This window comes from Carlito syrichta, unplaced genomic scaffold (genome assembly GCF_000164805.1).
Source record: "Carlito syrichta isolate Samal-C Ts95f unplaced genomic scaffold, Tarsius_syrichta-2.0.1 Scaffold287889, whole genome shotgun sequence".
NCBI lineage: Eukaryota > Metazoa > Chordata > Mammalia > Primates > Tarsiidae > Carlito > Carlito syrichta.
Genome location: NW_007231985.1, coordinates 9,888 through 10,372, shown reverse-complemented (window position 1 = coordinate 10,372; position 485 = coordinate 9,888).

Sequence of the window (485 nt, the reverse complement as noted above, 5' to 3'; positions counted from 1 at the left end):
CCACGATGCCTGATGCCATGCTTCTTGACCAGAGTCTGCCCAGAAGCCCCTCCTGTGAGCTCTTTCCCGATCCCCCTCACCTGGACCAGGGTCATTCTGGGGGTGCCTGGTTCCAGGGGCTGCAGCACCTAGTTTTGTAGTTGAGGGAGGCTGGGCTGAGGTGGTTTAGTGTCAGGAGAAGAGGGCTGGGCTGAACCCCCAGCTCGATGTTATCTCCCAGAGAAGGTACTTGGCTATAAATATAAACACTGACCGAGACAGGCTTGATCTAGAACTTTGAGGGCAGGCAAGACGACTACAGCCCTGGTCCCACAGGATGTGGAGTTTCCGGGCTCGGCATCATCATGTCTGGGGGACCATGCCCAAGCGGAGGTGAAGTCTAGCCAGGAAGGTCCGCTCAGACATACGGGAACCCTTGTCTGTTTTGCCATCCCCACCCCGTGGAATATCCAAAGCTGGTACCTCAGCTCCCCCCCACCCCCCCC